Genomic DNA, 26,884 nt, shown 5'->3' on the forward strand with positions numbered 1-26,884 from the left:
AAGGCTACATGCTGATGTGAAGGAAGCCATTCATAATGTGCCCTGGAAGTTTTGTGCTGTTGAAAGTCAGTATAAATGAGTCCAATTTCACCAGATCGCCATCCACCCTTTTCATAATGTTTCGCACATCAACAATGCCTCCTCCAGACCACTCAGCTTTCAGTTCTTTTTGAGAAATGTTGACTAGATCCCAGCAAGTCACAGCAGCTTTACTGTAGTCCAAGATGTTGTGCAGTTCACCTTCAGTTGCGTACTCCCCGAAGCACTGAGCTTTCTGGTGGTTCTTCACTTTTTGGTGACTTGATGTTTCGACCAACAGGGTCCCATTTCACAAGTGCTTGGCAGATTTTAATGTTCAAGCAGAGCTCTCCAAACCTTTTCGTATGTAAAATGGAGAAATTTTATCAAAACTGCCCTCTTTTAACTATTATAAACACATTCTGAGAAACAGCATTGTTCTGTTACAGTTGACTAAGTCAGGAAGTCTGGCTACATGAGACCTCTCGTTAAACTTGTTGTTTGTACTTTCCAATTGTCCACCCTGTCTACTGGCAGGAGGAAGGGAAATTTTCAAAAGAACCATACCGGGCTCACAAGCAGCTAGGAAAATAGAAGTCCACCTAGAGAGAGCCCCATGTGTCTAGGTAAGCCTTATACAACTGAGGTGGAGCAGGTTTCCCAGAGACTTCCTGCTAATGATTGTTCCACTTCAACAGCCATGCATCTCATCAACACTTCAACAGCCATGCATCTCATCAACGTGCAGCACACCTTGAGATTGAGTGTTTTTTTATAGAGGTTTTTACTGTCCTCGTGATTCTTGATCCCTGTGACACACAATGTTCCAGCACCCTGGCCACTGAAGCAAGCCCAGTGTCTACAGTGACAGAGGACAGGTTGTGCTCACCAGTCCCCAGTTCAGGAACCCTTGGATCACCATGCTTGTACCTAGGAAATGAATGCTGAGCCCCTGAGGGAAATGTAGACTTTTCCACATCTACATAGCACTTGGTATATCCACATCATCACAAGTGGGTCTCTTTTCTCCAATGCTGACCTGAGGCACTCTTTGATCTTTTTTTGTTTATAAATAGTGTTTACACTGTGATTGCACAATATATCACCAATTATGTCTGTTACTCTGGGAATGTATGGCAGAAAGTCCTTACCCAACATTTCTTTTTCTGGTGTATCTCATCCCCATGTGAATGATTCTGACACTCCTTGTGTAAGTGATGAAGTACCCATTGCTCCTCAGAATGCTTTATAGTTGTCGCATCTTGCATCTGAGGTGTTGCAGCTCACATATTCATCTTGGTTGCATTATGAGCATATTAATCACACCTCTTTTCTGGCTCGAGTGTTGATTTAACAGTTTATGCAGATCCATGTGTGTATTTTCGATACACACCATGTTCCAGGTTTTCACTATCCCTCATGACCAGCACGTCTAGAAAGGATGGCTGTTGGTACTTTCCTACATCCCTGGTAAATTTTATGTTGGAATGGAGACTGTTCCGATGCCTTAGGGAGCTGTTCCTCACCATGGCTCCACAAAACACAGGTCTAGTCGATGTATCTATACCACACCTTAGGTTTACGATGTGTTAAGTCCAGTACCTGTGCTTCAAAATGTTCCATGAAGTAGTTGGCCAACACTGGAGTAAATGGACTACCCATGGCAATGCCTTCAAGATGTCAGTACAAGTTGTCATTCCACATGACATAGCTCATGATAAGACATGCGTGAAATAGCTTTGTGGTGTCTTGTGGCAAAATGGAACCTATTATACTCCACAGAATCACTCAGTGGACCTTTTGTAAATATAGAAACAACATCAGAGCTGATCAAAGTGTCATCTGTTCCAAGTTTTAATGTTTTCACCATCTCAGTGAAATGTCTGGGGTCCTTGATGTATGTGTCAGTCTTTCCCTCTTGCAGCTGGAGCAGAGAGGCCAAATGTTTCACCAATTTATACATTGGTGAGCCAAGAGCACTAACAGTCAGTCTTAATAGACCACTGTTCTTATAGATCTTTGGTAATCCAGTCAGCTTAGGTGATAGGGTTTCTGTGCTGTGCAGGTTCCTCTGTATGCCCACAGAGAGAGAAGACACCTTGATTAGCCGATTCATATTCCATGTGATCTGTTGTGTTGGATATTTGCTTGGTTTTCGGTATGTTATCAGATCTAGTAGGTCCCAGATCTTCTGCTCATAATCATTGGTCTTCATTATGATGGTCCCATTTCCCTTATCAGCAGGCAGTACCAATATACTCTTGTGGGTATCAAGACTCGTGATAGCTTTTAACTCTCCTTTCATCAGGTTGCAAGGTGGTGGTTTTGCTCGGTGCAGTATCATGACATGACAATACCTTCAACAGGAGAGAAGAAAGTCACAAGGTGAATGGGTCCTTGTTTCCAGGGCTGCAGTGAACAACCATTGCAAGTAACAAGGGGAGAACTGCAGCAGCAATGACCACAGGAAACCCCTTGGATGTTGGTGCACCAGGTACATATAATCTGTGGCCACGAGCTCGACTCCAGTTCACTACCAGCAATGGAGTATGATACTTTGACAGTGCCAGCTACTCATGGTGGCGAAACATCAAAAAAATCATCAAACAAACATCGGCAGAAAAACCCCAGACAGAAGCCAACAGGCAGTATGTCAACAAGTGGCAACAAAAGCCTTAACAGTTTCATACTTACTGATATTGTTTTTATTTCAGGATCTGTTACACAACAAGTACTGCAAGTTCCTTTTAAGATCTGATGATACAACAACACAGAATGTGACTTGTATATATAGAGTAAGGAAAATCTGGGATAAAATTTACAAAAGTGCTTGAAGATAACTTTAAACTTTTTTCGGAGTTGTGCTCACTAAGAAACTTGTGTAAGAATGCCAAAAACAGTGTTAATAGATGAAAAAAATCAACAATATCAATTGCTGGTAAATGAGAAACCAAATGGAACATGATGCAACAGTACAACATGTGTAAAACAAAATATTAGAACAAAGTGGTTTCTCCTATTGTAAAATAGACTTAGAAGAAACAGGTCAATGAGCAGAAAAAGTGCAAATATTGCAGTAATCACAAAAGTATCTGTACTGTAATAAGATGGAAATGATTTTCAAAGTGCACATTTTTTTACCAAAGTTCAAAGAAAAGAAAACAACATTTCACAACTTACTAAAAAACACATTAGGCACAACACCAGAAAGTATTAAAAAATGGTCAAAAATAATCCTTTTTCAATGTAAATGGCCAATGGAATCAGCGATTTTTTTTTGTTTCGAAAGAGGCGTACTGTTTCCAAAAGTACAAATTAGTTTATAATTCATAATATAACTGAGTGTGAATTTTACACAGCACTCACAGATGTTCGAAAATACACAATATACCATACCATGACTGACACCAGCCTTGACACAATCAATGAAAGATTATGCAAAAACTGCAAGAACAGTAAAATATTAGAATCTAGAATTTTGAATCTGACTATCTGGTACATTCAGTCTCAGGCAAAAGAATATCCAGAAGTCAAATTATACAATGTGAGTCATGCAAGAAGTAATAGCCATTTTATTTCATAAACAGTTCCAGATATGGAAATGAGATTTTCAGCAAATGATAGTACATTAAGGGGTATGTACTTCGGTATGTGATAGTGTCTCAACTCCTGCATTGATTAAGATATTGAAGCAAGTATGGTTTTTTAAGTAGAATAATTTTTTTTAAAAGCATTTGAAAGTGCCTGGAAAGACGAGTACTGTGATATGATGCTTGTTAATGTTGAGGTTGAAATTCTTCACACAAAAATACAAGAAATTCACTAAAATAGGAAAGCAGTGTGCCCAAAGTCAGCTACTCTGTATACACCACCTAACAAAGCTCTCATGCAAGGCTCCATTGTCATATGCAGAAAACCAGGTCTACACTACAAAGATAAAACCTTATTTTATACATGACATAACAGAGTGGCAGCTATGATTTTTGTACATGGAAGTACACCACACGATTGCTTCTGGAACATCAAATAGGGCTTTGGAAAACTATTTGAAATGTATGAACTTTTCCAGGTTTTCATGTAAGCAACTACAGTTTTGTCATGCATTTTACATTTTACCCCCCCCCCCCTCCCCCCCTCCCTGCCCTGTTGTACTGACAACCAACCATATTCAAGGGAAAAAGGAAACTTTCTTTTGACTAATTTCCTTTTATTGGAAAAAAACCTGACCTGTCTTTGCCTGGAGACACCTGAATGCTTCTTAAAGTAAATCACTCACTGTTGGACAAAGGTCGTTATATACACTGCTCGGAATCGTAATTAGACAGAAATTAACTAAAATGTTATTGAGAGTGACTAATGATGCATACCTGCCTCCATAGCTGTGGTTGCTAACATATGTCATTGTGATGACCTTGACCCAAAGGAAGTTGGCTCAACTCCCGGGTGGGTGAAATTTTAACTGCCAGTTGCCTGGCAGGCAAGGGGAGGAGAGGTGTTGGCATAAAGCTTCTGATCACCATTCTTTGCTCCAATGTCCTGGATTAAATTCACATGCTCTCTGCAGTGGCTCATGAAGTGAGGGCATGTGGCACTGTTGATAGTGATCCATTGGTCAGATGGGGATATTAAGATTGGCGACCCTCTTGGTGCTTTTTGAGAGAAGCAAGCTACGAGACAGCATCAGGTTTCACTGCCTCCCTTCTCTCATTATCTCCAACACAAACACGACACTACACTACAAATGCACACCATTCACTATCACTTACACATACCAGTTACACTTACTTAAAGCTCTCATACTTCACTAAGAAATGGTGCTTGGAGGTGCAAGGTCTAAGAAAAAAACCTTCCTACTCAGACAGATGAACATCACTTTGGGGTTTCTCAACCATTTACGCCATACAAATTTATTTTGCTTTGCTTACTGACAACATATCATCCACAAAATAAATACTTTGTTTAAGGAATCTTAGTTTTACACTTTAACTTTACTTACATACGTGCTCAAATTATTTACCATCGAGTGCAATGCACATTTGCAATCACAGTTTGAGAGCTAGACAAACAGATGAAAGTACATTGGATGATATGCTGTCCATTACATGCTGTGGTGATTCTACAATGCATATTGTCTAGTGTACTTAGGGCTTCATGAGAGACTGCATCTTTCAGTGCTCCCCATAGAACGAAATCGAGAGGAGTCAAATCAAGAGACCTCATCAGCCACTGTACTGTAGCATTCTGTTTTATCCAGTGGTCGGGAAACTTTTCATTCAGTATTTGTGTCGCAACACAGGAAGAGTGAGCTGGGCAGCTGTCATGCTGGAATCACATACACTGTCGTTTATCCAGTGGTACCTCTTCTAGAACAACAGATGGAATGTTTGTATGAAAGTGTGGATACATATTTCCAATTAGCATCCCTGGGATGAAATAAGGTCCCACGGCAGATGCTTCACAGTCATTGTTGTTGTACCTGACACAGCCAGCTTGGATTTTCAGCTGCACATTTACATTGCCATGGTTAGTGAATGTTGCTTTGTTGATCATGAGCACACACTGGAAAAATGCAGCATCATCTCCCAAGCAATGCAAAGCAAACCAATAAAATTCTATATGCCTTTTGAAATCACATTTTCCAAGTGCCTGATGTAGTAACAGATCATAAGGGTGGAATTTAGGCTGATGCAAAATGTGAATGACAGTCCTTTGGCATTATGTCTTGTGCCACCATTCGCCATATAAAGATAGTTTCTTTAACTTTTATCCTCGTCGGTGTACATCTCTGCGTGCCGGTAGTGGGAATATTTACAATGCAATAGCCGATTCAGGCCGACTTGCGTTTCTATTTTAGAATATTTTTTGAATTTTTTTGCCAAGTGTCTCAGTTTCAACATTAACAAGAGTCACTGTACTCATATTTTCAAGAGCTTTCAGATGCCATTAAAAATGCACCATCCTATTGCTTAAATATCTCAAATGATACAAGAGTTATGGCTCTTTACCACATAACAAGTACATGTCCCATAGGATACTATTGTCTGCTGAAAACCTTGTTTCAGTACCTGGAACCATTCATGAAATAAATGTGGTGTTATGTCTTATGAGATTCACCCTGAATATGTAAATCAACAAGTGAAATGAAAATGCTACACTCGCATGCCAAAGATGAATACTTCAGTCCCAGATTATCACAGAAATATCAATCATCTGTTATCATAAATGGAGCAAGTCTTCCATTTGGGGCAGCTGACAACGCATCCTGCAGGTGAGAGACCTTTTGCTTCTTTGCTGATGTTGCCATTTTGCACAATGCTGGTGAGTTAATTTGGTTTCCAGTTAAAACTGTGTACTTTTTCTGTTCCATTATGTAATTGAAATAGTCGTCTGCATACCATTTTGCTGCTTCTCTTGTAATGTCTAGACATCTTAACATACTAAATCACTGTGTCACCCTTAAACTTAGTAAATTAACAAATTTTAATTAAGATGTTGAATATAATCCTGAAATATGATTATTTCTTTACTTGGGTGAGATATGAGACTGTCAAGCATTTATCAATAACCTTTCTATAATTTCGACACAGAGAGAGAGAGAGAGAGAGAGAGAGAGAGAGAGAGAGAGAGAGAGAGAGTGCTGGGAACATTTTTCATGCAATATGTATAAACAGAATGATCGAAAGTAAAGAACAACAATTTCAAGAGATCTCTGATGATAAAAATGAACTTTTGCATCTAGATGATACTCTTCAGTTGCTACAACAACAACAACAACAACAACAACAACAACAATTGCAGTAGCTAGGCACTGACGAGCTGATAGCCAGCAAACCATTAACCCATTCGTCACATAATAACCTTCATTTAAGTTTAAAATTGATATGGATTTTTTAAACATTTATTCTACGTATGCTGTGGCAAGTAGTGATGGCTCAAGTGTCACATTCAGAATAGATGTAACACTGATATTAGAAAACAGCAAAAGTCATAAAACAAAGGAAATTATACTGTTGCATAAAAATTAATCACAGATGGAACAGAATGTGCATAACAATTTGTTTTATTAAAACTGCAAATACAGTATACAAAGGTAAACAACAAGTCAGTCTATAGCAGAGCTGATCAATACTGAATTGGGCACCAACAGCTGAATTATAGATACTGTACAAACATCACTTCTGAGCAGAAGTTCTCAATGAGGCATCCATATAACACAAAAAATTCTTACATGAACCAGCAAATTAAAATTTTGAGGGTAGGGGTATAATATTTTATACATGTTAACTATTACAGTTCTCCCCATATCTATATACGAGGGCACACTGGAAAGTAATGCCTCTGAATTTTCGTGAAAACTCAAAGCTTTTTAAATAAAATAAATGTTATTAACACACTAAATCTATTTTCCATGTCTACATATTTGCAGCCCCCTGCTGCAATAGGGCTTTGAATTGCAGTGTGTAACTTAACTATGTTAGTGCATGAGAAACAGCATACTGTAAAAAAAAAAAAAAAAGGAAGGAAGGAAGGAAGGAAGATTGAGTTTAATGTTCCATCAACACTGAAGTCATTAGAGGAGGAACACAAGCTTGGATTGTGTCAAGGATGGGGAGGGAAAAGAGCCGTGCCCTTTTGAAGGAACCATCCTGGCATTTGACTGGACTGATTTAAGGAAATCACTGAAAATTTATATCTGGGTGGCTTGACCCGGGTTTGAACTGTGCTCCTCCTGAATCCAAGTCCAGTGTGCTAACCACTGTGCCACCTCACTTGATAGCTTGCTGTAATCAGTTTTCGAATTTGAAGACTTTGTCCACACATGGAGTACCTCTGCTTCAGCATGACAACGCTAGATCTCGCACAAGCACTATGACACCTGATACAATCTGACACTTGGGTTCACTTTCATTGCTCATTCTCCATACAGTTCCACCTTGGCCCCATCCGATTTTCACGTTTCCAAAACTTAAAGAACACCTTCAAGGAGTTCACTTTGCTAGTGGAGAAGTGGTGCAAGCACAGGTGGAGTTACTGCTCCGTCAACTGACATTCTACAATGATGCTACCAACAAACATATCTCATGTTGGAAGAAGTATTAACTGCTAAGGTGAACATGTTGAGAAATAAATATGTAGACATGAAGAATGAGGATACAGCATGTTAATAAAATTTGTTTTATTTAAAAAGCTGTAATTTTCACAGACGAAATTTTGAGGCATTATTTTTCAGCATGCCCTCTTAATTTTGTACTGTTTAATGAACGAGGAATTAATAGTCACTCATGGAGGTTATGTAAGTATCACAATTCATCTTCTAATGAAACACCACAACCCCCCCCCTTTTTTTTTCTTTTTACATACAGTAATAGGCTCATTAAACATTGGTTAAAAAAGAACAATAACTTTTGACAATAATTCTTTTGTTGCTGCTATCTTTAAAGACACACACACACACACACACACACACACACACACACAAGAATTTATAGTTAAATAATGCTTTCAAAATTCGTATAATTCCAATATCTAATTTCGATGTATATAACAATGGCAAATAAATACTGAAAACAGTAATTACAACAGCAGTACCAACAGCACAATAAATAATAATAATAATAATAATAATAATGATGCAGTAAATACATTTCTGATTATGGCATTTAAATTGATTGTTGGAACAGAATCTGATCATTGTACATGCAAGTTTATACTTTCTCATCTTCTTTGACAAAATAAGAACCAATGGAGGAAACGTTAAGTCAAACTTCAGTTAACTGGACACAACACACCACACAACACACAACACCCTGTAATTGTATACAACATGGGGAACTCTCACGGGTCAATACAACACTACAAAGTTAATGAAGAAAATGTACAATACATGATTGGACAGTTTTGTAAAATATAATACTTCAAAATAAACAAGATCCCATTGCATAAAAAAGGTACAAATTTTCAGTTGTCAGTCAGTCTACAGTACCCATAAGAAGCTATGTGCAACCACTATCCTCACATACATACTATAAATGAAGTTCATACATCAGAAGAAATGAAATGAACACACTTAACAAGCAGATAAGAATAATGCCAAGTAGAAAGAACATGGAGGATGGTGCATACAACTTGACTCAGTAAAGCCAAGTGACAGAGCTAATAACAAAACCATTGTGAACAGACAAATTGGAAGTAATAACTTCACAGAATAAGTGACTTCGATGAAGGAAAACCAATAATCTATGGATAGAACAAAGTTACAGCATACAAGGAGAAAAAACGGAAGAGGATTTTTTGGAATACTGCTAACACATTATCTGCACAGACATAATTTTAGAACACCAATTATTATCTCTCCGTTTGGCCTCTACGTAGATTCACAATGAGTGAAACAATACATAATAAACTAAATGAGATTTTCCTCAAAGAATACATCAGAGATAGGTGGTGACATGAATTATGAGTTGGTAAAATTTGTGCCCATTGTGAATTGTGAAACTTAATTTCACAGGCTTTAACTGGGTTGCCAATTCTTGTCCTGCTGCCACAATACTGTAGTGAACTTTCGCTCATATTTAATGTATTTGATACAATACTGGAGGTAGGCTCTTAAACAGAGCACTGAAATTAGTATAATACAATAATGTAATAAATTATAGTAGTATCAGATAACTTCATAACTTTTGAGAAAGTAAGTTAATGAACACAAGAATGACCAAATTAAGTTTTCTTAAATCATGAAAACTGGGCCGTAGATTCACCACAGTGGAAGGAGAATGAAAACTACTTTAAGTATATTACACAAAGTCCTTAATCTGAAATGCACTCCAGCTTTTTCTTGTCTATTAATTACTACACACTATTATTTGTGTGCACTACACTTAAAAAAGCCTTGTAAGCATACTTGGGTCTTCACAGCATTCAATAGGACATGCAGTTCTGTTCATCCAACTAGTATCCTGTAACAGTTAAGCAAGCACAATTAAAAATTACAGCAAAAATGTTTAATGTTGGTACTTACATGGTATGATTTCAGTTCAAGAATCATTTTTTGTTGTGGTCTGACCTCTTAGGCATATCACTCAACCAGTACAGAGCAGAGCTCAAGAATGTAATGAACATTTTTACACACCAGTAAACCTACGTTTTTTTTTTTTTTTTTTTTTTTTTTTTCAGTGAAAGTTATAGCCATGGGCACAACATAAATGAAGTACCTCCAAAGTAATTTTAGTACAACAGATAGGTTTTTTGGGGGGGATGGGGGTGGAGAGGGGGGGGGTTGGTAGAGGTAGAATATGAATGTTTTCTTAGTATTAAGCAAAAAAAGAATATTTTTACAGCATGGTTATTATAACCAAGATGGTAGAATGCTTATAATTAATTATAAATCAAATTTAGTGTCCTACAAGGCACAGAAGATGGGAAGATGCCTTTTATAATATCCAGGAGGCTATCATAAATTGCAGGGTCTTCATTGTAATTACTGTCTTTGAATAAAAGTTCATTTTTGTTTGTTTCATTACTTACTACAGTCAATAATTTTTTGTACTATAATGCAGCAATTCTTTTGAGGTGTGGTCCAAATTTAACTGAGATATGTTGCTTGACAGTGACACATCATGCTGAAGTTGCTTTGCTCCTAACATTTTGCACAACAGTGTATTTTCCGTTGAATTCAGCACTGGGCAAATGGACTTTGTACTTCTTGGAAATGTAACTTAACCTGATTAGGGCTTTGACACAAAATGATTACTGTAGGACGATTCAGAAGTGATGGTCAATATTCAGGGACATGCCAGGAATACCATTTGGAGCAAACAATTCAACGTGGGCTCTAAAATGCATACCTTACAAACTATGAGCGATTCTTGATCTTTGATACCGTGAAAAAAATTTCTTCTACTGCAAGCTCTTTGCTTTCCATATTTTGGGAAGTGGAAGTATGGACCAAAACAAGCAAAAATGTCCAGTAACCATGTGCTCTAAAATGTTTCCTGGACTTTTTTTCTTGTTTTGGTCCATACTACCACTTCCCAAAATATAAAGTAAAGAGCTTGCAGTAGAAGAAATTTGTTTCACAGAAATGAGGATCAAGAATTGCTCTCTTAAGGTATGCACTTTTAGAGCCCATGTTTATATGAATTTTTTGTTTCGAATAATCATTCCTGTCATATCCATGAATATTGACCATCATTTTCGAAACACCCTGTACACATATATATTTGCCATAGCTACTCTGGAACATTCTACTTCTCACCAAATTGCTGGATTTTTGTTTGGTTTCTTTTATATTTTCTCCAACGGGATTGTTTCAAGACCTGCATCTATTTTAGGTTGATGAATGTTTTATAATCGCCCTCCATATTGTGGCATGTTCTTAGGCCGCAAATTAGGTACTGAGCCCATATCTCTTAGTCTTCCTGTTGCGCTTCTGTTATTCTCAGTTTTCCACTTATCTCCACTTCACTGTCTGATGTAACAGTTATTCTTGGTTTAATTTCAGTTAGGAGGTGAGATGACCCAATTGTGTCACATTGATCTGTCCAATGGGCTAAAGCGGACAAATCCAGAGAGTATATGGTCAGGTATACCGCTGTTTTTCTTCCATATTGAATATATACTATAGTAGATAACAAAATAAAAAAATCAATTGACACCTTTAAGCTCTCAGGTTTTCAAATCTAATCCGATGCAGTCCCCAACAATTAGTCTTTCCTTTTCATCCCGTACGGTAAGTCTTCTGTGATCCACAGTTTTGGCTGACTTTCCCGAAATTTACCCCTTTTCCTAGGTCTCTCCAGTCCTTTTCCTTTACCCTTCTTCCTTCCCCTTCAGCATTTCTGCCTGAAGAATGAGCTCCAAAAGCTTGTCGATTACAATCGTCTGTTATGTGTGTGTTCTGCCGCCACTTGGCAAGTAGATTCTTTATCTATTCAATTAAATAATTTTTTCAATAATTGATTGTTTTCATTGTTACATTATAATAAACTGTATTCTAGACTTAATAAAATTTGCTGTCTCAGTCATCATGTGGTGGTCTCTCATGGGAGAAGAAAACATTGGCAATGAGTAGGATTGTATCTGCATGTGATTTTTCATTGTGCAGTTGCTTTTAGCATTTTGCTTGACATGGAGGCTCACTGTTGCAGCAACAGAAAGAACTCATCACAGTCATGCAATGAACTTTGCTGGCACTGATCTCCAACAATTTATCTCTGGCTCCATTTCCTGCTCAAGTACTGCTGTTCAAACAGGCAGGAACACTGTCTGCAGCAGCGTTTTCACATCTTCCACATTATAGATAAGAATGTATGTCATGCACTGTTTTTGTCATGGATTTCTGCTGCCTAGTATCAGGTGTTGTGAAAATTGGCTCCATTACAAGGACCTTCCTCTTTGTCATTTGACATCTTATGTTCATTGTCTTTCTATTTATTGGTGCTGCATGCAAATTGTCCTATTGTGCTTGGGCTGCAACTATCCACAGCCTTAGTCGCAAGTCATAAAAGTAACAGAATCCCTCCATCGAAGAGGTTGTGTCAATTGCCCAGTGTTACAAGGTCTGACAAGCTGCTGGCCAGCAACTGGAAGCATGGTGCAATGGTGTAACAGTGTAGGGTGGTCCAGCTGCATCCACTGCATCTGAAAAAGATCATGAAGGGGTAAGCCAGCTGATCCAGCAGCTCCTGCACAGGGCATATAAGGTGTTTTGACCATCACTCCCTGTTATCATGTGCACTGTAGTATTCCAGGCATGACAAGAGTGTCCCCAGCATTGGGATGTCTGTCACATGTCAGAAAAAATGCCACACTGTGGAGTCTGCCACTGAACAGCACACAACGCAGCATCCGAGACTATGGATATGGATATTTAGGTAGTGTCATTGTCAGGGCTGGTTCCCCGTGATGATTCCAACAAATTTTTTATCAAAGTTTCGGTGCTCCCGCAACAGCTGTACCTGCAGGTAGACACTAGTATGGCAGTTTCCTTGCTTAATGCCCAGTCATAGTCAGACCTCGGCTCTCCACAGTTGTCACAGGTGCCTCAGAGGATATAGTAAACAGCAAATAACCAGTCACCTATAAATCAGCAACTCAACCTATTATCTTATTGTCATCTATGACACTAGTTGAGCAAACCTTTTTGGGTTTGATGCCTTTCAGTCATGGACTCAATACAACTAGTATCTGCTGAGGTCTCATATTAGTCTTGGCAATCTAGAAGTTCACTATATTGTTGCGAAGACTAAGAGTGTGCCAATGACTTTCAAGCCCACCTTATCTTGAAGTAGTCAGATCGTCCTAGATTTTTTGTGGTAGGCAGACTCCCCTGGTCCTCCACTCCCAAGTCAAGGTAGAGCTGGACCAGCTTGCCTCTCTCGGGTTGTGGTTACCATTTCCTCTAGAGAATGGCCCACAGCCCTCACCACTAAGAAATCCTCTGGTACATAGCACTTTTGTGGCAATTTTAACACCACAGTCAATTCACAGTCTGATCGACACATACTCATTGCCACATCCTGACAAACTGTTCACACACTTACCGAGTTCAATTCTTCTCCAGACTTTATCTGTCCAATACCTGTCATGACTTACCCCTGGATGATGAGTTCAAATGTATCATGGCCATTAACATGCCATTCGGCCTTAATCAATACCAACAGTTGATATTTGGGGTGACCTCACAGTTTTTTAACACTATCTGGGACAGGTCACATCCAGTATCAGCACTACCTCAGGATGTACAATGAGCAACCACCTCCACAACCTCCAGGACCCCTTTGAGAAACTCCAGGCCATGCATCTGCAGAAATCCAAATTTTTCCAACCATCTACTGAGTATCTGGGTCACGTCATCTATAGGCAGGATGCCTGACCCTTGGAAGTGCAGGTGTCTCTCTCTCTCTCTCTCTCTCTCTCTCTCTCTCTCTCTCTCTCTCCTCCTCCTCCTCCTCCTCCTCCTCCACCCCCCCCCCTCCACCCCAGGTAAAATTTCGTGTCACCAACAGTTCATTCCTGGGGCATACTCCACCGTGCACCCAATGCACCACCTCCTATGCGAATGTGTCCCCTTTACCTGGTCTCCAGTGTGGAACCAGGCCTTCACCACACTGAAGGAATGCCTCTGGTCAGCACTGTGTCTAGCTAACTTTAATCCCAACAAACTACTGGTTTTAGCTATGGATGCCTCGAAGCATGTCGTCGGGGTGACCCTTGCCCATCAGAATGCAGATGGCTCAGGGCAGCCACCGATGTTCACATCCAGAACTTTCAGTACAGCAAAGGTCCAGTATTCTCAGGTTGAAAAGAGGCTCTGACCATTGTGTGTGCAGTCACCAAATTTAACCTTCTCTTGTATGGCACCGAATTCCAACTAATTACAAATGACAAGCCCTTAATTTCAGTATTTAGTCCATCTGCTCTAGCCCCCAGTAAGGTGGCTCACATGTTGCAGCTGTGCGCCTTGTTCCTCTTCAAATACATCTATGAAATTCACCCCGAAGGGGGCCAGGCCATTGCGGACATCTTATCCAGACTACCTGTCGGCCCAAGACCGAGTTCAAATGGGAAGAGCTCATGTGTTTTCATTTGGATGCCTCCACCCGCGCAAGCAGTAGGCAGTTTTCTAATCACTAGTGCCAGAGTCACCACGAAAACACCACCCAATCCCGTCCTCAGACAAGTAATCCACCTTGTCCAACAGGGTTGGTCTCCTTGTCCTCCAAGCAGCTCATCTGATCTGCTTCACAATTACTTTGTCTTGTGCTATTGTCTCTCAATCTTAGATGGGGTCCTCATTACGTATGAAAACAGTTCCCCTGGTGGTCATTCCCGGAAGTTTGCAGGATATGGTTTTACAGCTGTTACTTGTGGGGCACTTTAGTATTCCTCAAGCCAAAGCCTTGGCTTGTAGGCATTTTTACTGGCCCAGAATTGACCAAGAGCTGGAACACTTGGTTGCTATGTGTCCTCAGTGTGCTAGTCAATATACAGCTCCCAGGTCATCATTCTTTGCATGGCCTCCAGCTACTCAGCCCTGAGAACACATCCATGGTGATTTCACAGGTCCTTTTTTGAATGTGTTCTGGCTGTCAATCACTGATGCATTTGTGTGTTTTATGTACATGTCCCAGTGCCCATCGGCCACTACTGAGGTCACTATTCAAGCTTTCTCCAGAGTTTTTTCTGTGGAAGGTCTTCCAATTACCTCATTTCTCACAATGGACCCCAATTCCTGTCTTAGGAATTTCATGATTTATATGTGCAGTCATTCATTCACCATGTTCACTCCCGTCTCTTTCCCCCACAATCTAACTGGGAGGCCAAGTGCACGGTATGCACCTTACAGCGGCATTCTGTCACCCAATACTACACTCTTCCTTGGATCTTGAATTACCCATCATCATTCCCTGAAATTAGGGACATCCTACCTAAGGTCCTATCCACCTGTCCTGAAGTGGTGTTCCATTGCCCACCCAACCTCCACAGTATCCTTGTCCAACCCTTTGCCACTCCCAATCCCTATCTGCTGCCACAGGGATCATATCTCTTTGGAAGAGCCAGGTATTAGACCTACACAATCTACTCAAACAACACTTTCTACCATTCCAGTTCCATCACAGGCTTTATCTTATCCCATCAGAGGCTGGTCCAACTGAAAGCAGCTGTCACATACCAGCAATGTTGCAATCTTGTGTAAATTGAACAAGTAATGAGGAGGGGGGGGGGGGGGGGGAGAAGAGAAGGAAATCATGATGTCAGCTACATCGGGATTTTATGCAGAGTTAGCTGGCAATGAGTGCTAAATGTGTACTGGACTGGAATTCGAACCACTGCATCACCCAGACACAATGTAAGCCCCTCGGCCCACCAACATTCCCATCAAGTGCCACCTACCCCCAGTCCCCATCCATGTCTTCTTTGCCCACTCTAATTCCTGCAGGTCAGACAAACAGGAGATAGGGTTCAAATCTTGATCTGGCACATTTTCACTTCTCACCACTGACTCTGCATGAAGTTTAGATTCAGGAAGACACCATGAATTCCTTCCTTGTCCCCTTCACCTTCAGTTTACATAGTATGTATCACAGCTACAGCTTCTGTGTGGTATCTGTTCATTCAAACATGTCCAAAAGAAAGAAGGGCTACTGACACACTGTGGCAAAGTAGACCATTCCTTGGCACAACATGCAGCTGAACAGAACATGCTTAATTTCAATGGCTGCTTCACACAACCTGGGCCATCTGTATCATCCACTCCACCACTAGCTTTCCTGAACTGTGCAGACATATTTTCTGCCCACCAAAATTATCCCAGCCTCAACCTATGGTAACCTACTGTCCCCACACTCTCCACTCAACAGTGTCCACCCTCTGTCAGCTGTCACCTCCTCCCTATCCCCTCACTAATTTTTTGCTGTCCTCTGACTACACGCATGTCCATCTTAACTTTCTCCCTTCCCTGATCTGATCCTCTCCTTTACAGCAACCTCCCCACCCTGCCCTACAGCCTCCCAACACTGAGCCTGGTGGCAGTCCTTGCATGCTCTACCAGGCAGCCCTCTCCTCTCCCCCACCCCTACCTTGCTATCCATTTCCCTTTCCTGCCCCTCCAGATTGTTGCTTTTGTTCAACATGACAGTTGCATTCCAATCCAAGTTACCAGAGATGGCAGTAGTGTATGCACATGTGTCCAAATGTGTAAAGTCTTTTCATTGCGCCCATTTGCAACTCAGTGTGTCATCTTTACAGTGAGTAGCAATCTAATTCTTTTCCTTACATTGTTGATATTCCAAAATGGTGTTTTCTATGTTTAATTTCAATGATGATCATTTTAACATAAATTCATAAGAAGTTGGGAATATGACTAGCATCTTCCTGTTCCCTGAGGTTTTAAACTTCATGGACTTTTGCATGAGCTTTTTGTCTGGACTGTTTTACTAGATAGTTGTTCGAAGGAACTGGTGGTGAGATCTGTTCAGCTTTCAGGAAGAGTTCAGCTCATTCTCTGGGCAGCAAATCAGCTCCACACTTTCCACACATTAAGATTTTATGGGTGATAGTGTGTGGTGTAATGGTACAGACTAGTGTAGAATCTGATCCCCTTATTTTACTGAAGAACCCCATAACACAATCTAAAATATGTCAACTTTAGTGTGTACTTTGAACTCTGGTCATCTTCCAATTTCAAAATTTCTTTTTAGGGTGCAAATGTAACAACTTAAAATTAAATTAAAAAAACATGTACAAACATTTCTGTGAAACATTTGACTACAAATCTGTTAATGTTGTGTCAAATAAACAAGAAGAAAGTAACAAAGACACATGTAATTAAAATGTAAATTAACAGTTTACAAAATGTATTTCTCTAACTTTTAAATTATTAACTTACTGCTAGCTAATTTCTGCTTACATAACACTTGTAACCATATTTTACAGTAACAAATCCTGTATTCAAATTCTCAGAGATTTATAAATATTCCAACTATACACTCGTCTAAAAAGGTGTTAAACTGTCTGTTGTTCAAAATGGCTCTAAGCACTATGGAACTTAACATCCGAGGTCATCAGTCCCCTCGACTCAGAACTACTTAAACCTAACTAACCTAAGGACATCACGCACATCCATGCCCGAGGCAGGATTCGAACCTGCGACCGTAGCAGCAGTGCGGTTCTGGACTGAAGCGCCTAGAACCGCACGGCCACAGCTGTCTGTTGTTAAATGTCTGTTTATATCATGGTAGAAGTGCTTGCCAAGTTAGTCTGTACCTTGTCTTTGCTGAGTTGAAGTCTATGTTTGGCAGATTGTGCTAAAATCAAAATTGTGTTAAACTGTGAACTTATTTGACTAGTGGAATTGAATACAATAAATTATGAGTAATATAAAACAGATGTACAGCTGTTAACACAATTTGCAAATATCCTGCAAATGACAATTTCTGTTCCTGCAGTTAAGCACATTTTTAAAACTCTTCTCAGTTGTGCATTTACCATTCAAAAGTCTGATTTGCATTTGCAATTGCTCCAAATTTTCTTTTCAAACTCTACTTAACAATTTATTAATTTGTTATTTTATGAATTTTTGAATGGTAAATGACACAGTGGGGTGATAACGATCCTGGGTTTAAAGGGACTAAACTACTCTGCTATCAGTCCCATGATTCACAGGAAAACAATGTAAAAGGACACACAATGAGATATGGTAAATGTTAGCACCAAGGTCTGTAACCATGTCATCGTGGTTGAAAATGTATGCGACAGTGTCTTTACACAGCTAAAAATGAGATCAGACCCAGGCAGCTAAAGACTAGCTACTCACTGAAGGATAGACCACGACAGGTCATCAAAGTCACTACAACTAACTGAGGCAAGAAACTAGAATGAAGTGAGAAAATGCAAACTGTTTGGACTAGAGAGCTAATTAGCTTGATCAGTTAGATAAATAAAATGTGGACATGAAAGTTTCAAAATGTATGACAGTACCCAGGGAGAAAGACACTTGTGGCCGCTTGGGACACACGCCGCAGCAAGAAGTACCCCCCCCCCCCCCCACCACCCCTCCACAACCACATCTGTGACACCAAACCTGGAGGTGGATTAAACTGTTATGAAATCTGCTTTTTGTTAGGAAGAGTAGGACTCTTAACTGCTAACCCAACGCCCACAAGTATCTCAGGTAAAAAGTCAGACAGATTAATTACCCATCCCAGATCAGTCAGAGTACGATGGTATCTTTCCGTGAGGCCAGGAGAGGTGTATGCCACACTTTGGTGTTCTCTCCCCAATTGTCCTCAGCTTGTTGAGGATCATGGTAGCCTGCCATACCATTCCCAGGTTTTCCAAGTTTGACGTAACAGTTAAGATATTAAGCCTGTACCCAGTTGTCACGTTCAAGTTTGTCTCCTGTGGTCACTTTTGCAACTAATTTGTCAACGAGTTCAATTCCCAGAATACCCTCATGGCTCAGTGTCCAGATGAATGTTATGAGCTATGGAGTTCAACTAATAGGTCTTGGAATATAGTGAGCAACAGGTTTTTGGGGTATCACCAAGGTATGTCTTTTAAGAAGCTCACCTAGTCTCTACAAACCAGGAAATCATTTATGACAATAAATTTTATGTTCTACAGAGTCTGTGACATGGTAACAAACAGACTGCATGCACTTGGCAAAGAATACTTCCCATGGCCCTTGCCTGTGCAAAAGTAAAAGCAAAACCTGTCACAGACTTTCGATCCATTGTTGTTGCTGCATGTTTTATTTCAGCAGACATGGAGAACTGACAGGACAGGCATCTGAAAATGGTGGGGGTCAGCATATTTCTTAGGTCACAAAAGAGGTCCACCCGAATTGTAGGACTGGATACATATCATAGAAGTGCCGAGAGGGAACTTTTGAAACACGGACGAGAGCACAGTTTGAAGTCCTTGCCTGGAACTTCCAATCATATCCCAGCTGGTCTACCCATTTTTGGGTGATTCATTAACAGTCTGGTTGTGAAACAGAGTTGAGTAACACAGATGGATAGGGACTATTAAATAGTTCGCTCACCGAGAGTTTCTAGTGTCTGACCCTCTGTTGTGGGACACCAGCTTTGATCAGGAGACCGTCTACAGGGCTTGTACAGAAGGCTCCAGCTACCAACTGCACATAAGTTTGGGGGACTAGGTCTAACAAGTTCAGTACTGATGCTGCTATTGACCTATAGGCAACACATCCATAGTCTGTTGGAATAAAATCATAAGTTTATAAAATCACAGAACTATGCCCTCCATGTGCCAGGAGTGCTGCTGATAAATCTGAAGGTATGAAGGTTCCTCACACAATTTGCCTTGTGCTGGCATACATGTTGTACCTTAATGTCATGAAAGTTTCAAAGTTTCCGTGACTTCAAGAAACTGGTTATCAGGAAATTTCTGAACTTGTATGTACAGTCCTGAGTTGACAAAAGTGCAAGATGTGAGATTTAGTGAGAGAAAATCGATATCCAGGATTCACGACCCAATTAGATTCTTTCTGTATGGCCCCCTGATGCTGGTACTTTGCAGTGCACAATGACAGAGCTGTAATGCAGGCAAAGGTAATCCACACAGTCACGATACCAATGACTGCAATGTCAAATAGGGTTATGGTCAGAGATGATCCCACACAAATCCCAGTTTCCTTTATGTATTGGCTGCTGAGGGTCAAACCTATCCAGACCTGAAATTGGAGGGATACAAAATTCTGGATAAAAATGGGCAAGCGCACCAGAAGCCCCTCTCATGTAGTGTATGAATGATGTGATGTGCTAGGCAGTATTGAACAGCTTCTATAGGCCAAAAAATATAGCAGTCAGTTGCTGGTGATGTGCAAAAGCATGTGTACTTCATATTCCAAATTAAACAGTTGGTCTATGGTAGAGTGGAATGCCTGAAAGCTATTCTGAACCTGCAATATATGTCCTACTGCTTCCAGGCACCGAAACAGTTGTCTTTTGAATAATCTGCAGTCTATTCGTAAGCGAGACTGATCCATAATTAATCACAACTAACCATCTTCTCACAGTTTCAGGATAGGAATGGTAATACCTTCCCACAAGTGGGTCCGAAACTCCCCTTTCCACCAAATATGATAGGAAAAAACTGAGGATGTGCATTATGCTATTGTTGCCAAGGTGTATAAGCATTTTATTATGGATTTCAGGTCCAGGCACTGTCTCTTGACAATAGTAGGCAGGACAACTGGGTGGAATTCTCACTCACTAAATGGAACATTGTACGATTCAAAACCTGGAACATGGAAGGATAAGGAGTTTTGCTCCACCAGGCATTTCTGGATCAGGAAATTAGGCAGTCAGTTAGTGCTTGTGGACACTTTGGTGAGGTGTGCTGCAAAGAATTTCAGCCATGACCACCGGATCAGTGCAGATGTTATGCTACCACCAAGGGAGATGACAGGAACTGATGTGAATGGTAGGTGGCCACAAGGCGGGGGGGGGGGGGGGGGGGTTAGTCCATACTTGAGACAACGGCAGTGTGGACTTCCACAGATGATAAATACTGGTCCACACACCCCCATTTTGATCTTCTTTATTGACAGTGCTTTCGTTCGAAGTATCTTGAATGCTATTAAAGGTTCCATGCATGGATGGTATTTGAGTCGCTGGGAGTGCCCTTCAATGCTCTACAATAGATGCAGCTATTTCCTCAGACCATATAGCACTGATGTCTATCTGGAAGAGCCCAAAAGATAAGGTATTGTTGCTCCCATAGCATGTATAATCCTGTCATCATCATCATCATCATCATCATCTTGTACTACTACTTCAATACCCTTCTCTTGACTGGTTTTAAAAGTTGCTTTGGAGGTGGAAGCTTGCCAATTTGTTTTCCTAAGTGACCAACGTGGTGCATTTTCCTATTGGTCAATGGGTTAAGATAGAGTGATAAGAGTTGTCACAGAGGTCACCATGTATGCCCCACTGAATTAAGGGTAAGATGCCCATGCTGCAGACTGTAGTATCTATGGCACATATGTTCCATGAGCCACGCTGAGATTTGTTGCAGCTTAGCTCTTGAGATGGCCTACTTCCAGTTTCTGAAATTAGCTGCTCTATTACTTGGGCCCTGCTAGATTTGGTTTGGCTGCCCCACAGAAGATTGTGGGCATTCAAGTACCCCAATAGAATGAAGGGTGGAGACAGCTGTTCACTAGCTCCATCACCTCTGGGAATGATATAGATCTGTCTGGAGGTAGATACATATTATATGCTGTTACCTTAATTGACTGATAGACATGAACAGCCACAGCATCTAATGCTGCCGTTAGTGGCACCGGGTCACTGAAAGTATCAGATTGAATGAGTGTGCAAACTCCTCCAAATTCCAGTGTTAATATGATTTGTACTGTAGGAATTTTGATTTTTAACAGTAGGGAGTTAGGTTTCTGAGCATGTGTCTGCTGAAATGCCGCAACAACTGCTGAACAAGTAGCCACTAAGTGACAGATTTCAGTGTATGGTGATGGTAGCCATTTAATTTCCATTGAAGGAACATCAGATTGGGAACTGAGAAAGAAGCAAAGGAAAAACAAGAGTACAAATTACCTTCCTGCTCAATCAACCTAGGGTGTGGGGGGTTTGACCAGGGCAGCAGAGTTCAATTTATCCTTAACGTCTCTATGAGATTTCAGTTTCTGTGAAGATTTTCTTGGCTTGACTTCTGGGAAATATATGACCTGCATCTTGTGGCTCTGTTGGCTACTGGATACTGATAGACAGCTGGTCTGTGTTGTCCTGGGGGCCTTGGCACCTTGTCAAGTGCCCCCTTCCCTGATGATGCTGGAGGACGAGGCATCTCTGAAGTGCCCTATGGAGTGGTTACCACTGGTGCTGTGGAGGAGGGCAATACAACTAGGGTCATACACACCCATGTCAAAAATGCAAAAATATGAAGGCAAAGAGAAGAGTAAAAGTGACTACATGTTAATTATAATCAACAGAAGACGAGACAGCTAAAAACAGGGACATGGTGAAAGGTCTGTAAAATACGCTATAGAGAAACAGAGGTCCCGAAATAAAAATTAAATGGCCTTTGCCATATTGCTATGACAAAAAGTAAAACGCAGTCGACAGCCTGCGTGTTGTTCACTAAAAATGCCAATAACGCAGACAGCAAACACAAATGGGAACATAAATGGATAAAAGAAGGGCATTTCGTCAGAAAATTAGTGAGTAAATGGTGAAATTCAAGCCAGCACACCAGCCGGGCATGAATCATACGTTCCATCACCTTGCAAACGCAGCTGGTAAGAGAGATGGGGCAGAAGCTGGAAGGAGGGTTTTTATCCTTACTGCGCTTAGATATGGGTATGACTGTGGCTTCACACCAGTGTCCAGGAAATGTGCCCTCTGCCTAGACGCAGTTGCATGTCTTAAGCAGAAAGTGCTTGCCAGCAAGAGAAAGGTGCTGCAACATCTGAATGTGGATGGCGTCTCGCGCTGGGGTGGAGGATCGGTATGAACTGAGAGCATGATCGAGCTCCCTGATGATAAAGGCAGCTGCACTTTAGCACTCACGATTCAGGGAAGAGAAGGTTATCGCCCAAGCCTCCTCTGCTCATTTCCATTGGAGGAAGGCAGGTTGATAGTGGGAAGAATTCCTAACTTCCGCAAAATGGTGGCCCATGTGTTGGAAATAGCAATAGAGTCCATGATGACATTTTCAGTGACTGTCAGGCCAGAAATTGATGAATGGATCTTCGTTCCAGAGAGCCGTCAGAGGTTGGTCCACATGAAAGATGAATGTGTGGAACTGTTAAAAGAACTAGTGAATGAAATACAGCTAGCTCTTTTGCTATCCCAAAGAACACAACAACACTTTGGACGCATCCGTTTATAATGAAACGTGGAGAGCACATCTCCATGTATGAATTGCGTTGCGGCATGCCTCAGTCCACCAAGGGACGGGGACATGATGTGGTAGAGAGGAAGTGCGGGGATGGAACATTCTGCAGCAGTAATGATAACACTCAAGGTATGAATTAAAAAATGCCTTCAGTCACAATTTTTCATGTTTTATTCAGTACACGATGCATATGTTAATACAAGGAATACACCTGCTTCCAAAGTCTCCCAATTACTGAACAAAATTCTGAAACCGTACTACACATTTGATAAATCATACTCAGTTAAGATCACAAAGGAATTAGCAACTAAAATTAAATACATAAATATTCCTGCAGGTGACAGGATTGCCTCTTTTGATGTAACTAACCTATTTACAACTGTACCAACTGAAGAAACAATAAACATAATTTTTGAGAACTTAATGAAACATAAAAAATTGTCAATTGCAGAAATATCAGAAGTCAAGGACATGTTGCAGCTAATATTGTCTCACAATTACTTTACATTCAATGGAAAAGTTTACCAATAGAATGAGGGTCTTGCCATGGGCAGTAGCACATCAAGTTTTCTGGCAGATATATTTCTCAATCATCTAGAAAGTAATTTCAAAAAAAGACATAGATTCAAAAGTAAAATAATATATTACTGGAGATATGGTGATGATACCTTGCTTCTATTTGATGGAACAAAAGATGTGATCAAAGAACTACTAACAGTATTCAATTCTTTCCACAAAACATAAAATTCACAATAGAACATGAGGACAACAAAAGCATAAATTTCCTGGATCTTAAACTCTCCAACCATCAACAAAAACGTAAGTTCAGCACACACAGAAAACACACATACACAGACATAACGCTGGATAACTCATCATGCCATCACACAACACAGAAACATGCTGCATTTAGGTCCATGCTACACACAGTACACGCTCTTGGTCTAGAAGGAAACGCCCTCAATAATGAGATAGATACAATGAAGAGCATTGCCATAAGCAATGTCTACACAGCCAAAACAATTGACAATTTAGACAGACAAATACACAAAAGCAAGACAACGAATGAGAACACTATGGAAGAAGAGAAAATATTCACCAGTATCCATACCTGGGTCCCATATCACAAAAAATAGCTAACCTTTTCAAAAAAACAAATGTAACAGTTTCATTCTCAACTAATAATAAATTAGGAAACTTACTCATCCATAACATAAAATTGAATACGCAAGTATACAACAACAGTAGCATGTACGAAGTATCATGCCCCAGTTGTCCTGCCTACTATGTAGGGAAAACAGGCAGAAACTTCAAAACCCGTTTTCAGGAACATGTAAAGGCTTTCAGGCTCAACCACTTTGAAAAAAATCAGTCATTGCACAACATATGTTGTAAACGAAACATGTCATCAACAATCTAGAAAACAATTTGCTAGTATTACATAATGAAGCCAATGGTAACACCCTAAATCTGTTAGAACAACTGGTGATACGCCTCCACAAAATCAAACAACCAGAATCGATGTTAAATGAACAAACAGATTTCACAAACCACAGATATTTCAGTAATTTTAAAGATCCAGTCTAAAGTTATTTCCTGCATATGTCAATTGTTTAATAATTATATCTTTAGCACTATGAAAAATTCATCTTTGACCACACCATGTACATAAACATCTGTGAAGTGTTCAAAACATGTATTTGTGAATGTGCCTCTTGAATGAAGTGATATGCTAGAAAATGATGGAGGAAAAAACTTATGCTGTTACTAAAACTTTAAAAAAGCTGTTCTTGAATTATTTGGTAAGTCTACACTATTCATCTTTTCCACCATTTCACACATATTTTCCGCGTCTGACTTATGAAATTCATAACCTAACATCAAACCTTTCTGTGAAAGGAATATGCATTTCATCTCATTCAAGAGAACAAATAAAGCATGTATTAAGATGAATTACACCTGAAGATGGACCCAGAGGGTCCGAAATCCATCGTGTACCGAATAAAACACAGAAAATTGTGACTGAAGGCGTTTTTTAATTCATACCTCGAGTGTATTGAGCACAGTCACATTTGAAGATACAAAATATGGATAAAATTAAATTAAAAGTAATGATAACATTTGTGAGATATTCTACCTGTTCGTCACAACTGGGGAAATCTTGTTCTTTGAAGGTCGCCAGATAGGAGTAAAGCTCCCAGTCAGCCTTCGGAAGCTGCCATTTAGGCATGCACACAGATGGGGTAGGAGTCAGCACACAGGAAATGGTCAGTCGAGTAGGTGTCAGAAAGAACGGACCACTCAAGACGAGGGGGCAAGCTGGGCAGTGCACAAGGTGAGATCGAAATGGTAATAGGTGTGCGAGGAGTGGAAAGGTAAGTGGGTGCTCCAGTGTTAATGCAGAAGACGTTAAGTTGGTTAAGAAGGTCAGCCAAGAGGACACCTCTTTGGCAAGTCCTGGGAGAACCCAAAAGGGGAGGATGTGCATTAAAGTCACTGAGCAGCAAAAATGGGGGAGGTAGCTGTCCAATAAGTTGAAGGAAGTTGGCCCTGGTGACAGCGAATGGTGGAAGGACATATATGGTGCAGAGGGGAAAAGTCAGGTGAGGAAGGAATAGGCGAACTTCAAGAGCTTGAAGATCAGTAGCCAGGGAGATGGGTTTACTATAAATGTCATCCCGTATGAGCAGCCTGAAACCCCCATGAGAGGGTAAGCCGACCTCAGGGGAAGGTCAAAACGAATTGGTAAGAAATGTGAAAGCACAAAGCAGTCATGAGGGTGCAGTTTAGTTTCCTGAAAGACAGAGTATAAGTGGGTGCTGTGATACTAAAAGCACCTGTAAATCGTCTTTGTGGGACTGAAGGCTGCAAACGTTCCATTGGAGGAGAGCCATGATGAGGAAGAGACCTAGGGGTGTCACCTCAGCGGCTACTGAGTGACAGCTTGGGTAGAGGCACAGGTAGGAGGATCCTGTTCCATGGGGTCCACAGAAGTATCAGCTCACTTGTGAGGTCAGTCTGTGAAGTCCTACAGTGAAAAATGGTTGTTGGTGTGCACCAGCGACACGCAGGCTAGCCGGGCTAAAGTATCATGGGCGACACCATCAAAGAGGAGAAGACTGTTTGCCTTTGGTGCACTTCTTCGAGCCTTTCCGGTTAGATGAAGACTCTGGTGTTGTTTGGCTGGAGGAACGGAACAAGTCTCACGGGAGTACTCCTTCTGTCCTTTCCAGCCTATCGGTTGTGTAGCTGGAGGCTTCACCCCTTGAGACGAGAGTTTGACAGCTTGTTGCACAGCTGGACAGGGGGATGGCAATGCTACTTGACACTGGGCGATTTCACAACCTCAGAGCTGATTTGGAGTTCGCATGTCTGTGTCGCCATGTCCTTCATGGAGCGAGGGGTAACAAGAACAGAACTATAGGTACCAGATGGGAGAACCCAGGGTTTGCGACTAGCCAGTAACTTGCAAGCGACTGGATGA

General features: G+C 40.7%; 1 protein-coding gene across 2 annotated transcripts in view; it reads right to left on the reverse strand.

Moving 5' to 3' along the window:
• Nucleotides 1-7,062: 7,062 nt before the first annotated feature.
• The window catches only part of LOC126259463 (major facilitator superfamily domain-containing protein 10), a 171,227-nt gene continuing 151,405 nt past the window's right edge, over nt 7,063-26,884 (reverse strand). For both annotated transcript variants that reach the window (XM_049956292.1, XM_049956291.1), the window contains exon 11: nt 7,063-9,974. The gene's annotated coding sequence lies outside the window, so the exon portion shown is untranslated. The remainder of the gene's footprint in view (nt 9,975-26,884) is intronic.

This window comes from Schistocerca nitens, chromosome 5, assembly GCF_023898315.1.
Source record: "Schistocerca nitens isolate TAMUIC-IGC-003100 chromosome 5, iqSchNite1.1, whole genome shotgun sequence".
Taxonomy (NCBI): Eukaryota; Metazoa; Arthropoda; class Insecta; order Orthoptera; family Acrididae; genus Schistocerca; species Schistocerca nitens.